Source organism: Sturnira hondurensis, unplaced genomic scaffold, assembly GCF_014824575.4.
Source record: "Sturnira hondurensis isolate 20B ecotype Veracruz unplaced genomic scaffold, ASM1482457v3 Scaffold0014302, whole genome shotgun sequence".
NCBI classification, from domain to species: domain Eukaryota; kingdom Metazoa; phylum Chordata; class Mammalia; order Chiroptera; family Phyllostomidae; genus Sturnira; species Sturnira hondurensis.
Genome location: NW_028086933.1, coordinates 8898841 through 8915256, shown reverse-complemented (window position 1 = coordinate 8915256; position 16416 = coordinate 8898841).

The following is a 16416-nucleotide window of genomic DNA, read 5'->3' as shown; positions in this document are numbered from 1 at the left end:
TTTATAAAATACTAACAATATTCATGAACTGCTAGAAATAATAGGCATGAACATAAAAGAGAAATATAAATTAATATTATCAGAAATGGTAGGGGTGACTACATTTTCTAACAACATTAAAAGAATAAAGAGATTATTATGAACATGTTTATACCAGTAAATTAAGCAACGTAGATAAAATTGGCAAAGTTCCTTAAAAAACTTACCAAAACTGTCAAATAAAATAGAAAATATGAATAACTTTATATCTGTTAATAAAAGATCTGAGCAGGCACTTCAAAAAACGTTCAAATGAACCAATGAAACATGAAAATAAGCTCAACAATATCAATCATCAAGTAACTGTTAACTAAAACCATGAGATACCACCACAAACCACTAGAACAGCCAGAATTAGGAAGACAGTGATATGGAACTTCCAGAATTCTCAGGCATTGTAGGTGAAAATGTAAAACCATACAATTTCTTTGGAAATAATTCCTCATATTTTTATGAAGTCACACGGACCCTTACCATTCATTATACTTTTAGGTATTTATACATGGGAAGTAAAAATGTGTGCCCACATAAGAACTTCTATAAGAATTTATTGCCCTGGCTGTTGTGGCTCAATGGATTGAGTGATGATGGCCTGTGAACCAAAGGGTTGCTGGTTTGATTCCCAGTCAAGGCACATGCCTGGGTTACAGGCCAGGTCCCCAGGGATGGGGGTGCATAAGAGGCAACCACACATTAATGTTTCTCTGCCTCCCTTTCTCTATCCCTTCCCCTCTCTCTAAAAAAAGAAATAAAATCTTTAAAAAATAATATTTATAGATGTTTTAATTATAATAGTTGCAAGTTGTAAGGAACCCACCCAAATTTTCATCCACAAGTGAATTAACAAACCATATTCACATAATGGAATAATATTCACGAATTAAAAAGAACAAATAATTTATGCTGATACAACTTTATGAAGGAGGAGTAGGTACCGATTCCACTCTGGCAGAGGCAATCTCTACAACAGGAAGCAGATCAGTGGGCACCTGGGGAGTGGCCCTGGGGGACTGACTGCAAAGGAGCAGGAGGGCCTATTCTGAGATATTATCATGTCTCATATCTTGATTTTGGTGGTAGTTTCGTCGGACTCATCAGACTGCATACTTAGAGTCACTGGTTTTTATTTTATGACAACTTTTCCTCAATACAGTGGAACAGAAACATTTCAATGAACACAAATAATACTTTAAATGCAACTTTTAAAAAGACTGGCAATCAGGATGAATGATAATATTTTTCTCTTGTGCCCCACCCCTGGCCACTGAGGGACTGGAGAGATAAAACATTCTCACTGGCTAAAACAGTGGGTAAAACAGTGCTAAAACATCCACGTGGGTACTGGAAACCTGAGGACTACATATTATAAATTTTAAAAAATAAGAAAAATAAATTGATGTGAACAATCAAGGAACTAATTTAAGTCTCTCCAACCCTGAGTTTGCCGAGTGATGGCCAAAGACTCACCATGTAGTAAGTGCCTATTTTAAATACTAAGCAGAACCTCATACCAAGCTAGATGAGATAACAGTACTAAATGATATACAATTCTCTCACATCCGTGTAGTCCTCATAACTCACTCTTCACAATGTAAATACCTGGTGTATACATACACCACTCATGAGCAGTACAGAGACCCTAGTTTTCAATACAGTTGGCCCATGTCAAGCACATTCATCTTTATATTAGAAATGAAATCCAAGTATGACAACCCCAAACATGCTTTGTTCAGTGACTGTCAAAGTTTAGCTGTTCCAAATTGTAAAACATGTAAGAGTGAAACTCTCCCTGAGAAACAAAGTTACCACCTTGATGACAAATTATAATCCACTGAAAATTTATATCAATGTAATATTCTCATACTAAAGAGGCAGATAGGATGGCAATTGAAACTGTCTAATGATTTTTAAAGACGTGTATCAAAAACAGTTTATCAGTATCATCAAAATTTCAAGATGAAATAGTTGATGAAGAAAAAGTACTGGAAGAAGGAAAGAGCTATAGAAGAAAAAAGAGAGGGAGACGGGAGGGAGACTGAGATGAAGACCAAGAGGAAGAGGAGAAAAGGAAGACAAGTGGGAATGTAGAGAAGGAGAGGGAAGAAGAAAGGAGGGGAGAAAGAAAAGAGCAAAGCAGAGGAAAGAGAGCAGAGTGGAAGGGAAAGATTGCTGTTACGTTACTCTCTTAAAGTATCAGTATAGTACTTACCAAGTCTTATAAGGGTAAACACTTCACTGAAGCTCTCAAATAAAACTAAACAAAAACAAAACCTTGCATTAGTTTACAAGGATTATCCCTCATTGAACTAGTTGCCTTTTATGAATGTGATTATATATATATATAAATAATATACACATATGTATAATCTCACACATTCGGAGTTTTTAAATCACCTCTACTGAAAAGACCAGTCATAGATTTTCATAGCATAGATGAACATTTACTGTAGGCAATGGAAATATTATTATTTCCTCATATAAAACAAAATAGGACATGTAATTATTCATAAACAGTATATGACCTATTAAAGTTACTAAGTAGGTCATTACGATTGCAAGTTTGTTTGGACCGAACTAGCCAGACTTTACCCCCATCCCTGGCTTCCCTCCTGTGGTTCTCCTGTCTCTGCAACAGCAGATGGTCAAGAGCTCTGGTGTCCTTCTAAAAGGAACTGTGGCTCAAGGGAGTTGCAACCCACTCAGCATCTCTGGTATTTAATAATTGACATCCAGAATCTTATCCCAGGTGTCTTGACTCCAGACCATATTAGTCACATGTCTTGAAAGACTATTATCTAATAAAAGTGAACTTCTTTGAAACTCCTCTTTTATTAATACATCTAGTGGTAGAAAATACAGGCATAGAGACTTTCAGATTATTGACTTTCTATGGTAGAATTTAGAATAGTATAGGAAATGTAGAAGCCAAAGAACTTATATATACGACCCATGGATATGAACTAAGGAAGGGAATTCAGGTGGGAGGGGGTATGCAGGGCGGAGGGGAATAAAGGGGGGAAATGGGACAACTATAATAGCATAATCAATAAAATATATTTTAAAGAGATATCAAAACAAAACCGATTCAGTTTTTAAACATTTTTCCAGCTTTCAACAATACCTTTCTCTGAATTTGACTGTAACTCATTGGTATGCTATAAAACTGTAGGATAATTTCAGAAATGGTGAGTATGAATTGTGGAGGTAATGGCAGCTCAGAAAAACCTTTTCCGTGTGAATTGCAATTATGTAATTCTTACCTCAGCTATGTTCTGTAGCTCTGTCATTCATCTTGCTTTGTGCTGCCCACAAGTTCATTGCCTAGAGGAATAAAAATAAAGAAATGCAGTGTCTTTGGTTAATGTCTCTGAAGCAGTTTTTTGATGACTCAAACTAAGAACATCTTTCCTGTTTAATGTTTAATAAAAACCACAGGTAATGTATACCTCAATTGCTTTAATAAATACAGTTATGTTGTTCTCAAGAAAACAATTACTTAACCCATTTTGAGGAAACCACATTCAAAAACTGTCTCAACTAGCTAACTTTTATTCCTCTTAAGTATGTGCACCTCACCTTGTATATGGGGGACAGAGGAGGGTCTAGTGACCACATGTTTATACTTTGATATATATGCAAGTAATTAGCTTTACCCAGAGGAGTCCTATCTCTTATTATTTTCTCAGTAATCCAAGGGATCTAGAGGATTCTTTAGCAGAGATTGGTTTTAACGTTAAGAATACTACATGGACAGCCATCCATACAATCTTAGGATTTCTGGAAATTACCTAAAGCCTGCTTCCAAATTTTCCCTCCACTGGCCAAATTCCAACGTATGTTGTGCATTATTTTTGATTAGTCTCACTGAAAAGTTTGATGCCTGAAGTTAATTATCAGCTTGTAGTACCGTGACATATTTAATCACTTTCCACCAACAAACACAGAGAAGTTAATCCTGAGGAAGTGATAAAATGCTCATCAGATATACAATAAATAATTCCTGAGCAAACACTCCATTCCAAGCCCTGTACCAAATACTTTAAAAAATGTAATGATGAGTGAGCAATATTATATCCAAACAAAGAGGCCCTGCTACAGTGAAACTGCTGGGAAAGGACTAACTGAGAAGTCCCTAAGCACCACAGAGAATGAACTATGATGTTAGTTTTCTGATTTCCACGTGGTAAATTTTGTCATCAGGCTTAGAACAGTCAGTCTAGTTATAGAAGTGTCCAAAATTCAAGTAATAAAACTTCAAGGTCCCCAGGTCAGCTGAAATTCATTCACTATTCCAAGAAGAAATGCATCTGCTCTATTCCTTTTCACACAAATACAATTGTAATATGATTTGGGGCTGATTCACAGGCTCTCCCTTTACTATTCACTTTTTTGAAACTTTCACCTGGTTTGAATCCAACAACACATTCATTTCTTCTGTAAGTGCCTTTTGAAACACTAGGAGAGACAGACAAATCATGTCCCTGTTATAGGTCACATCGGGATTATACCCAAAAACATTGGTATTAAGTAGTATATCTTACAGTTTCAATATTTTCAAGGTGTGAGCATTTTCATGTAAGTGTGTGCTTTGCAGATTTATTTTCCTGAGCTATCTCTAAAGCAGCATATGTGTTGTTTGAATAGTGTCTAAATAATAAAATCATACATCAATACTGTATAGTTATGCGTGTTTATCTGTAATTTAGAATGTAATTACATTCTTCTAAAACTTAAAATATTATCAAAAACTTTAAATTTTTACTATGAGAAAATATTAAGAAGTTGCTTCATGTCATTTCAACAATTATCAATTCAAAACTAATATTATTTCTTTGATATCTCCAACCAAGGCACTCTCTCTACCCATGGATTGTTTTGAAACAAATACAACTCATACCATCCTACTCATAGATATTTCAGTCTGTATTTTTAAAGATAATAATGCTTTTGTAATCATAAATACAATTCTATTATCATGCCTAAAGTAAAATAAACAACAATCCCCTACTTCATCAAATATCAGCTCATGTTTACATTTATCTGAATGTGTCATTTCTAAAAGTGTGCTCATATCAGGCCTCACATAGGGTACGTAGGTTTTAACTTATTGTTGTATCTTTTACATCTATTCTAATTGATATATCTCCCTCCTTTTACCTTTCCTGGGAATTTTGTTGCTGATGAACCAGGTAATTTTTCCTATGAAGTTTTCTATAGGCGGAATTTCCCTGAGAATGTCTAGCACTATAATGCTTCTCTGCTACTGTGTTGCCTGTTCATGTGTAGTTATACCTACAAAGTGACTGACTTTTCACAGGACTACTTCATAGGTGCTACTTATTGTGCCATTTCCCTGAGGACACACATAGACTCTGGGTCTCTATCTGGGTCTCAGGGTGACTGTCACAGATATCATTGCCAAGATCCACTGTGTTGTGAGGACTGGATAGTAGTAATATCTGATTCTACCATATCTCCTTCAGTTATCAGCTGGAACACTTTTTATTAAGAGCTAATTCACTTGTCACCTATATGACTATGCAAAGGTATAGTTTTTATAAGAAAAGCAAAATAAATGTTTGGTTCTTCCTCTTTATCTTCCAGTTTTTAAAAGAGTGAATTAGAGATAGATAAGTTCTGGAGGCCTAATATATAGCATGGTGACTGTAGCTGGTAATTGTATACTTGAAATTTGCTAGGAGTAGATATTAACTGTTGTTCTCACCAAGAAAAGAAAGGTAACTATGTAAGGGGATGATGTGTTAATTTGTGGTGATCTTTCATGTGTCAATCAAATCATCATATTGTATACTTTACATATATTATGTTTGTCAATTATACCTCAATGAAACTGGAAAAAAATTTTTAAATAAAATAACACATTAGTTTTTTACCATGATCCAAAACTAGTTTATGTAGCACTACAAACTCATGATGAATCAATCTGATATGTTCCAAACCATTGCAATTATAGTTCTTATTGATGCTTGAATTGTCCTTTCTTTGACAAGGAATATTTTCTTCAAGTTATCCTCTGAGTAATTTGCCATGATCCTAGCAGAAGTCTTTGATAACTTTATTACTATCTGATCTGCTAACATAGTTACTTTTTTATATCCTACCCTAGAACTGAAAAAAGCCGTTTATCCAAAGAGTGCTATTCCTTTTACTGGAAAAGATTATATAATTACCATAACAGATGGTTAAGGGTTGTAGTAGTGGTCAGTCACTTTTTCCTAGGTTTTTTAAAGTGAACAAAGATTAATATGTACTTATTTCAACTGATTAAACATATCATGCGTTCATACTGACACTCTCAGTTAAATTAAGAACTACAGTATTTCAACTTAGACCTCTCAATTTTACAAGTGTATAATCTTTTTCCAGGCTTAAAATCCTGTCCTCAACAACATCAACATACTCATATACATTTAATTTATTACACAGACACACACACATAGTGTATGTATTTGTTGCAAATATGTATACAGCTATCTTAGAATAATGTAATGCAACACTCAACTAATGTTACATTGCTGAAACAGTTTATTTTTGGCTTCTTATGTCTTTATTGAATACTCCACTAGGCAAGCACAGATGAATTATTGGGTTTAAAGTTGTTTCAAGTAATCTCTCCCTGTGTGGTAAACAGTCTGTATTGATACATAACCTCATTCCTTTCATTTTGCTCTCAACTTTAGGTCTTGCTACAGTATTATTTAAATTTGTTGGCTCTGAAGTCAAGGCAAGAAAACAAATGTATTCAAAAATGTATAATTACTTTATCTTCTAGCCTGTTCCATTCCTATAACTAATAGTAACAATTGTTTTTTTCTCTTCTATTTTCAAAAATATGGGTAAATTCATTCTGCATACACACACACACACACACACACACCTTCTGGTAACTGGCATCATAATATTTTATAGTTCATAATATATTCTGAAGGTCACTACTGTGTCGAATAGTAATAGTCCTCATTCCTGCATGCAATCCAAACTCTGAGAAGCCTTAAATTAGAAACACTGTTACATTTGGTATTTAGTCTAGTTGTGGAGCTGATAGAGCTTTTAAACAATGTAGATAAATGCTTGGACATCATTCCATAACAACTGAATCAGAATCTCTGAATTTAGGGTCCAGAAATCCAAATTTAATATATACCCCCAAACTACTGGTCCACAAGCACTTAAAATTATTTATAAAATTGATAGCTCTTTATTTATATTTGTTTGGATTTTAGGCATACACAATCAAGAATGCTGTACTATTACACCTTAGTTTTACAAATAAAAAATTACAGGTTGTGGCACCTTCTCTACAACGTGTAATGAATAACTATAACTTTGGTACACAATGATAAGACCTACCAAACTGTTGTCAGTCCTAGGGTCCCCTCACATTTTTCAGCAGCTCAGGCAGTCAGTGCAGCTTGCAGATTAGAGGAAAATCCTGCACAAACTCAAGTTCATGCAGATGTGTAATTCTTCTGCTCAAGCACATCTTTCAAGTGTATTGCTTACCTAAAGAGATGAGAGGAAAACTGCATCAATTTTGCCAGCTAAAACAGACAAATCAAGAAGAACAAGAATACATCTAGCTTGTCTTCACAAAACTGTATGTGTTTGGTGTTACGTCAATTCACAAGTCTGTATATGTGTGAGAAAATTGAATCCTTATTCTTTTTTATTCTTTATCTTTTATTTTTATCTTTTAAATTGTATTGTTGTTCAAGTACAGTTTTCTTCCTTTTCCTCCCACCTCTGCCCCCCACCCCAGCCATCCCCCCACCGATTCTATCCCCCCACCCTTTGTTTTGTCCACGTGTCTTTTATAGTTGTTCCGAAAACTCCTCACCCTTTCCCCCCCCCCATAAAGACAAATACCATATGGTCTCACCTTTAAGTGGAACATAATCAACAAAACCAATAAGCAAGCAAAACACAACCAGAGACATTGAAATTAAGAACAAACACACAGTAGCCAGAGGGGAGATAGGTGGGAATAATGAACTCCTATTCTTGTTCAATTTTATCAGTGGAAAAATAGCTTCCCTCCTTTTAAAACTGGATATTTTACAAATCTATTAAACTGCCAATTTAGCTTCAAGTTATTCTGACTAACTTCTAGATAGAAAACAAAATCAGTCTTGTTTCATTGTCAAACATCCACTTACAAGAGTCCCGACTACTGAGGACAGATGGAAGAGGAGATGATATCTTCCAAAGGTATAAAGACCTCTGACCAGAATTTCTGAGCACAGTAAAATAATTGGAAACTGCTCTAGGCTATTAGAAAAGATATTTTGCTGATTTTTAAATCATACTTTAATGAACCAAAAAGTTACAGAATACCGCAATAGCTTCCATCAATAATGTAATAGACACTTCCTAAACTATACTGTAGCTCGCTCCTGTCTAATGAAATATGCAACATAGCTAGGGTCATTTTTGCATTATTAGTCCTAGAATTAAATGCTAACGTACCAAGTCAAATTATTAGAAACTCAGCATTTTAAGTAACGTAACCATTTTACACATTTTAACTGAAATCCCATCTTTCCAATGTTTTGGTTTTTGTAATACATTTGATGACCACCCGAACTGATAAATCCAAAACATATAACAGCCCTTGACAACACTAACAATGTCGCCATGTGTTCACCGTCTTCACCCTTATGCCACACTGCTTCTTTGTTATTAGCAAAGAAAAATATACACTTACAAAAAACCACACAAGATACCCACAGAAACACATGTCCAACAATATGCCAGAATAAGTTAGTATGAAAGGATAATCCTGTTGATAAAGCAAATAAAAACACTGAATAAAAGATGAAGTATTAAGAATAAATACATCATCCTGCTCAAAGGAAATAACCTCAAAAATAATTTCAGTGCATCAGAACCAAAAAGAAAATTGAAAGTAAGAACACTAAGTAGCAGCCAACCTCATGTCATCTGTCAGGACAGTGGAACCTAAAATACGATTAAGGAATGAGTGTTAAAGCCCAGGCTTAGACAGATGTGACCTTAGGCTGAAGCAGAAAGGGGAATAGATTTGAGCTCTTGAATAAAACATGGCACTCCTAAGAATGGTGAAGAGTATAAATTTTGGAGGCAGTTATAAGGAATGAAAGGGTAACATATAGAGAATAAATATTAAAATGTTGAAAACATATAATTATACAGTATGAATGAAACGCGCCTACTAGAGTTAACTGATAAAATAAAGAAGAGAATTATAGAATTAGCACTTTGCAAGAACCTAAAAAACTAAAACCATTTTACAGTGATAATAAAACAGAAAACAGAAAATCTAAGTGAAGTGATGAGAAGGTAAAGACACCATAAAAGAACAGAATTTTAAAAAATATTTTTCACATTTTTATTGTTGTTCAAGTACAGCTGTCTCTGAACAGAATTTTTTAAATATAAAATACTCATTTGAGAAACAAAGAATTTCTGACTTCTGACCAAGATGGAGGTGTAGGTAGACACACTGTGCCTCCTCCCATAAACAAAATAAGGACAACAACAATTTAGAAACAAAATAACAACCAGAACTGACAGAAAATTGAACTATATGGAAGTCGGACAACCAAGGAGTTAAAATAGACACATTCATCCAGACTGGTAAGTGGGGCAGAGATGGGCAGCCGGACAGAGAGTGGTCACGACACAAAAAGCAGTGGCAGCGGGCATGCAAGGCAGCAACTGACAAACCTGGGGTGCACAAGACGGCAGCAGGCAGACCCCGGGCTCGGGGTGGCGTGGCAACGTGCAGACCCAGCGAGGAGATGATTGTAAAGCAAGGCACCGTGCACAAGGCAGCTGACCAGGTGATCCACATTTGTGCTCCGATTAAACCAGGCAAAACTGGGGAGTGAGACAGACCTTGCAATCCAGGATCCCAGTGCCAGGAAATAAAGCCTCAAACCACCAATGGAAAACACCTGTGGGGGTTGAGGAGCAGGGAGAGACTCCCAGCCTCACAGGAAAGTTTGTTGGAGAGACCCGCAAGGTCCTAGAATGTATACAAGCCCACCCGTCTGGGAATCAGTACCAGAAAGGCTCGGTTTGCTTGGGGAAAACAGCAGAAGGGACTGAGATCCGGCAGAAAGCAGAGCAAGCACCATTGTTCTGTTTCAGACCCCGCCCCCACATATAGCATCACAACCCAGCGACCTGGGTTACCTTGCTCTGGTGAACACCTAAGGCTCTGCCCCTCATACATAACAGGTGGGACAAGACAAAAAAAAAAGGCCAAAATAGAAGAACAGATCAAAGCTCCAGAGCAAATATAACTAAGCAACAAAGAGATAGCCAACCTATGAGATGCGTAGTTCAAAGCACTGGTGATAAGGATGCTCACAGAATTGGTTGAATTTGGTCACAAATTAGATGAAAAAATGAAGGCTACACTAAGTGAAATGAAGGGAAATGCACAGGGAACCAATAGTGATGGAAACAAAACTAGGACTAAAATCAATGGAGTGGACCACAAGGAAGGAAGAAACAACTAAGCAGAGAAGAATTCAAAGAAGCAAGAATTCAAAAAAATGAGAAGAGGCTTAGGAAACTCCAGGACATCTTTAAACATTCCAACATCCAAATTATAGGGGTACCACAAGGGGATGAGGAACAGCAACATGTGGAACACTTACTTGAACAAATAATAAAGGAGAACTTCCCCAGTCTGGCAAAGGATATAGACTTCCAGGAAATCCAGGAAGCTCAGAGAGTCCCAAAGAAGTTGGGCCCAAGAAGGAACACACCAAGGCACCTCATAATTACATTAGCCAAGATTAAAATGAAGGAGAGAATCCTAGAAGCAGCAAGAGATAAGGGGACAGTCACCTACAAAGGACTTCCCATCAGACTGTCAGCTGATTTCTCAAAAGAGACCTTGCAGGCAAGAAGGGGCTGGAAAGAAGTATTCCAAGTCATGAAATCCAAAGACCTACAGCCAAGATTGCTCTACCCAGCAAAGCTTTCATTTAGAATGGAAGGGCAGATAAAGTGCTTCTCAGATAAGGTCAAGTTCAAGGAGTTCATCATCACCAAGCCCTTATGATATGAAATGTTAAAGGAACTTATCTGAGAAAAAGAAGATAAAAAACATGTATAGTAAAATTACAGCAAACTCACAATTATTAACAACCACACCTAAAATAAAAACAAAGTAAGGAAACAACTAGAACAGAAATAGAACCACAGAAATGGAGATCACATGGAGGGTTAGCAACAGGGTGTGGGAGGAGGAGAGAGGGGGAAAAGGTATAGAGGATAAGTAGCATACATGGTAGGCAGAGAATAGGGGGAGGGCAAGAATAGTATGGGAAGTGTGGAAGCTAAAGAACTTACGACACGTGGACATGAACTAAAGGGGGAAATATGGGTGGGAGAGGAGGTGCAGATGGAGGGGAATGAACGGGGGAAATGGGACAACTGTAACAGCAGAATCAATAAAATACATTTTAAAAGAAAAAGAAACAAAGAATTTCTAAAAAATAGCTATTAAAATTAAAAATTTCAAGTATAAATTAGAGGGCTGATTAAACATAGTTGGAAAGAAAGTTAGTACATTTGAAGATTAGAAAGTCAAGCCCCAACAGACTTGAAAGTGTTTAAGTCAGAGGTATGAAGAATAGAATGTAAAGCAACAACGTAGGTTTAAAAGGACTAAAAGCAGTTCCAGAGAAAAAGTATGGAGAAAATTAGTGGTAGTCTGTATTTCAAGAAATTATTAATATGATTCTTTTTCACTCTCAAACATAAACCCAAAATTTAATAAGCGCAAAATGACACAAACAGGACACAGTTAAATAATTCTCAACACTCAACACAGTGTAGCAAAATGCTGAATGTTGAAGAAAAGGGAAACCCTTAGCAACAATTAGAGAGAAAGAGAGAAAAGGCAACTTTCCAGGAAAGGGCAACCATCAGACCGACAGCAAGCTTCTCTTCTGTAGCACAGATACCAGAAGTGCTGGCAGAACCCCACTATAGTCAATAAAGAGTCCCAGCACACGAGTATATTTTGACTTCAGGGAAAATAATTTTGGAAAACAACTGAAAATCTGGATCACTCACAGACTTTCCGCTGAAGGACTGTCGTGGTGATAAGCAGACCAGTGACTGCCCAAAGACATCCACACCCTCATCACCCAAACCTGCGAATGCGTTCACGTGCACAGTGAAGGGAGTCTGCAGCTGTGGCTGAGTTTAGGGATCCTGGGATGGGAAGACCACCCTGGCTTATTTGAAAGGGTCTAGTATAATCACAAGTGTCCTTAAAAGAGTCAAAGAAGAAAATGTGACTATGGTAGCAGAGGTCAGAATGATCCCATTGGTGGCTTCAAAGATAGAGGGAGAGGCCCCAGGCAAGGAATGCAAGTGAGCTCTAGGAGGTAGAAAATGGAAGAAACAAGTTCTACCCTAAAGCCTCCAGAAGGAGCACAGCCCAGCCAACCATCTGATTTTATCACTCAGAAACACATCCCAGACTTCCTGCCTTCGGAACTGTAAGATAATCAATTTGTGTTGTTTTTAAGCCACTAAATTCATGGTAATTTGTTATAGCAGCAACAGTAAAATGATACATATATCTAATACATGTTCTCCAAAAAGAAAGTAAACTGACATGCATATATATATATGTATATGTGCATAGTGTACACCCAGTGTGTGTATGTGTGTATATATATATATATATATGTGTGTGTGTATTTATATTCCAATATATAGTGTATGTTATACATAAAATATATAAATGAGAGAAATGAAGACACAGAGAGATTGAACAACATATATATAGTACCCAAAATAAAGGTATTGTCTGAGAAAACGATAAAGACCATGATGAATTTCACATTGTGTAAAATAAAGTACACATTTAAAGATTTAAAGGTAACTTTCAAAATGATATCAATAAAATATATAGCTTTGAAACAAGTGGAGGAACCAACATAAGCACAACAACCAGTAATTATTTCATTGAACATATAAAAGGAAAAGCAAAACAAAACACAAAAATGCAGGGAAAACACAATAAATAGAAAACACAAACTGGTACCAACAATTCCAGATATGTTAGTTTCATAAAAAATGAAAATGGATTACGTTTACTGAGGTGCCATGGGCTGGCTAAGGCCTTCCACGAGACTAGGTTGCAACCGAGCATGGCTGAAGGTGGAGCATGACTATTAAAACTCGCTGGTGGGTCAGCTGTAGTCTGTTCTTGTGGGAAATGTACCAAATATTTAGGAGTTTCAGAAAATTAGAAATGATAAGGACAGTGAATAGGAGAGCTGTTGCTGAGCACACTTGACATTTTGGAAAAAGAAAACAAAAAGCTGGGAATCTGCAATTAAAAGCCAAATATGAAATTCAGAAAGCCTCCCAAGTAGCAGCATGTAAAGAGGTTCTCATCCCCTTCCATGTGAGAGCAGAGGAAGTTCAGGTCCAGCCCCAAGACTTAATCATCAGAGGAACAAAACACCAAAGGAGGTAAAATTCCCGGCCTAGATGCGAAGGTCAAGGTCACACGTGGGAAAGACTAGGGCCCTAAAACAGAAATTGTAAACATCCAGGTTGATCCACAGGTTGCTGTGACCCCTCTGAGATGTCAAAGAATTTATTTGAAGACCATGTCGAGCACAGGTGCAAACACAAGGCCCACAGGCTGAATCCAGCCCTTCATCTTGTTTTCACCCAGTGGCAGTGCCAAGCCCTCACTTCACTGTTAAGGAGTAGTTACATAAAGCCCTAAAGTTACATTTGGTCCTTTGAAGGCAATGGAAAGGCCGATGTAGCCCCCGGTGAGAATGAGTTTCACATCCCTGCTATAGAGACCGAACAACACCCTGCAGGACCACATGTGCCCTTCAGGGTCTGCCTTCACCTATCCTCCTGCACACTGAAACAACAGCCAAGATTAAAGCAATGATGAAAGCAGGCCAGGTCTGTCGGCACCCTGGAAGGGGCAGCCATTTGTTCTGATATGATTAAAAATATATTTGAGGCCTGGCTTTGCTTTGCTGCCCACTTGACTAGAGTTAGCCCTACTATCCTTAAGCTTCAATAATGGGCGTTTCTTGAGCAGGGGATGCCATGTGGTATCATATTAGACCTACTTATACAGAAAAAGATGTTCAAGAGTGTAGGCACCCAGCCATCAAGTTACATGGTCGTATCATATATTACATCACTCAGAAGCTGCCAGCCTAATGGACAGAGTGACATTGGCCCAGCTTGTTGCCAGGTCAGATGTGATACACTATGAGGCTGGCATGCCTTCTTTTAGGATGCACTTTGCACTCAGTCAAGATTTTTATATATATAGTTATGTCCTATAGAAAAAATGAGTGGGTCTGGGAAGCAGGAGATGGAAGCAGGAGTAGTCTCACTTATTGTCATTTTCATTGTTCAGAAGGGAAATGTGTGCTTCCCATCCTCATGCCTTTGAAGTCTGAAGCTTTGGAGGTCTTCTGTCACAAAATCAGAATACACTGCAAAAGTTTCATTAAACTAAGAAATGGGTCCTGCCTGGACTTTTCTGGCTGTTTGTGCCAACCCAGAAAGTAAGGGTTGCTATTTTGGTGGGCCTTATAAACATGATCATCAATAATGGGGGAAGGAGAAATATTTTGATACACAAATGACCCATTTGGGTGCCTACTAGTGGCCCCTGCCCAATTTTGTTGGCAAATAATAAGCACAGCAGCCACAGCTTGAGAAGAGCATATTAACTAGGGGCTCAAGCCCCTCGAACATCAGGTCTGGGTCACAGTACCACTCAAGCCACTGAGACCAGCAGAGATACCAGTTGAGAATGAGGGAACTTATGACTTGATAGTAGAGGAGAAAGATGAACACTAATTGCAACCCTTAGTCTATATTCATCAGGGATGACTATCCCTTATCCCACTACCCTTCCTCTACTAAGTTTCTGGGTGAATGAAGACTCCACAGAACACCAGAGGAGCTCTTCTCTAGATTAATCTGAGAAAATGTATCCAGGAAACATAAAGGAGAAATATAAAATTGCTTTCCCATGTCCCATTTCAAGGGATAAACAACTTACTCCCCCAGTTTTTGAGTGTTACCAGCTTTCCACGGTAGACCTGTTTCAGGAATTGCCTTAGCTAGAGCAAGTTGCTTGCCCAAGGACATGTTTCCTTCCTAGGTCAGCTAGCACACACTGACTCATTAATTAATTCAGGGTTATAAAGGTCCAAACTTCTCACCGGTACTTAGGCCAATCCAACTGTGGAATACCCCATACGGTCAGCAGAGCCACTGATGAAACCAGACCTCTGCCCAATCTTGCTTCCATCCCTTTCTTTCCTACTGTTGGTTTTTCCCTCTGGGAAATTCCCAATGAAAACTTTTGTACAATAATCACTATCTAGGTGTCTACTTCCCAACCAGCAACACATGGGTATATTATGTGATTTTTTATTTTAAATTAAAGATATGCATGTGTGATGAGATTCCAAGGAACTGGTTCTATTAAAAATCCACGAGATTATCTGACCAACATTCCCACTTCACTTGAGAGCTCTCCTCCACACTGGCATAACTGTCATGAGCATATGTTCACGATATAGTCTTTCCTATAAGTCAGTGAGGCAACTGCCCAGCTAGCTACCTGCTGGGACCAAGGAATAGACAAGAGTCACACAAGGACACTAAACTATTCACTCAGCTTTTATTAATGCAGGTTCACTCGAAGTGGAACATCAACATACATAAATATCCTACTCACACTCTGATAGTCAAAGAGAAATATAATACACACACAGGGCCATCAGTGGGAAATAATGAACCCGAGTCCCAGAATTTCAGTCTGCAGGTCTGAGAGACAGTATGGCAAGGTAGGCAAGGAAGTCATTAGCATCTTGCAAGGAAGGATCTCCAGAGCCAGATGGGCAGAAGGGCAGACAAAGTCTGGTGTGTGGAGCTCGGCTGGCTGTCTCAGCAGTGATCTGGAACCTCCCTCAGTTATACCTTGAAAATGGTGCACTCCACCCTGCTGGGTTTTTTGGACAGGTGTCTTGGCATCCCTGATACCAACTGTGGAATTTCCCTAGGAGTCTGCCTATGGGTGGCCCACTCTGCAAACATGGGAGTTTTGGTCACATGTGCAGATATTTTAGATTTGTCCCCTTGCCAGAAGTGTCTAGCATGACTTAGGTAGTTTCCCTCTTGAACCAAACTGTCATGGCTGATGGCAGCCACCTTGGTAGACATGAGTGACTTCATTTTGTTTTATGTACTTTATGCTATCTTGACCAGACCTATGCCATTTTATCGGCCCTGCTCTCCACAAAATCACTGTTGTGTAGCAATTGAAACAAACATGGTTCAACA